Source organism: Myotis davidii, unplaced genomic scaffold, assembly GCF_000327345.1.
Source record: "Myotis davidii unplaced genomic scaffold, ASM32734v1 scaffold6, whole genome shotgun sequence".
Taxonomy (NCBI): domain Eukaryota; kingdom Metazoa; phylum Chordata; class Mammalia; order Chiroptera; family Vespertilionidae; genus Myotis; species Myotis davidii.
In genome coordinates, this window is record NW_006383011.1 from 14,454,906 (window position 1) to 14,456,071 (window position 1,166).

Sequence of the window (1,166 nt, forward strand, 5' to 3'; positions counted from 1 at the left end):
GTCCCGGCCGGTCGTACCGGGACCTCGAAGCCGGTGCTGGCCCTGCAGGGACAGCCCCCAACAGCCCGAGGCTCTGCGCTTTCTCCCGAGAGCCTTCCGCCCTCCGCCAGGCTTTTTGAAAGCGCTAGAGGGACGATAAAGCATGAATATAAACTTAGGGCATTAGTACCCGCGCTGACTGAAATGTGATGTGGAAACTGAAGGTATTTGTGGTGGGGAAAAAAAATGACTTTGGAATCAGAACCAAAATGTAATGAGCATAGCATTTGCAGAGTGCACACAAAGTGCTAGGGACAGGGCTGTCTTCACGTGCATGGTCATCACCCTAACGCGAACCTAGCGTTGCCAGAAAGATACAGGAGTGCCTAGTTATATCTGAACTTCGGGTAGAGTAGCATAATTTTTTAAATATAAAATCTTCCACTTGGGATATTCTTTCTAATTTTTTGTTTGTTTGTTTGTTTGCTAAATCTGCCAACCCTATCCTAACTCTCACACATTTCCAGAGGAGGAAACTGAGGGTTAGAAAAATAGCCTGTCAGATATAAAGTAAGTGGCAGAACTAAGGCCTTATTTTACTAAAATGATGATGCTGATAGTGAAATCTCTGAATATCTATATCCATGTCCTCAAACACTACAGTAATGATACCCGCTACCTCACAAATGCGTTGAGAGGGTTAAAAGGACAGGTATGTATATGAAAGAGACCGCCTGATGCATAGTAGGTGCTAATGGAGGTTTCCTTCCTGAACAACGCATGTTAATTGGATAGTCACTGTGCGCCAGGCTCTGAGTGTAAGTGAGCTGAGTATGGAACAAGCTGCCAACTAACAATAAAACAAGTCAAGCTGAGGGGGTGACAGCGATAAAAAAGAATTAATAGGCATCAGAATATATAAAAACAAAAATGGAAGTTTGATCCCTCTCATTCCACAGATGAAAACACTGCATTTATATGATTTGCCCAAAGTCATCTGCTAATTGCATTTGTTTTTCTTTTTAGTCTTTATTGTTGAGGTTATTACAGATGTCCCTCTTTTTTTCCCCTTATTGCCCCCCTCCACCCAGTTTCCCCCCAGCCCCAGGCCTTCCTTGCCCTATTGTCTTGTGTCCATAGGTAATGCATATATGTACATAGGATCTTTGTTTAACCTCTTCCGGCCC

The 1,166-nt window shown here is 43.7% G+C and overlaps 1 pseudogene; it reads left to right on the forward strand.

Annotated features, from left to right (window-relative positions):
* Positions 1 to 1,166, forward strand: part of LOC102752747 — a 23,605-nt pseudogene that overhangs the window by 900 nt on the left and 21,539 nt on the right.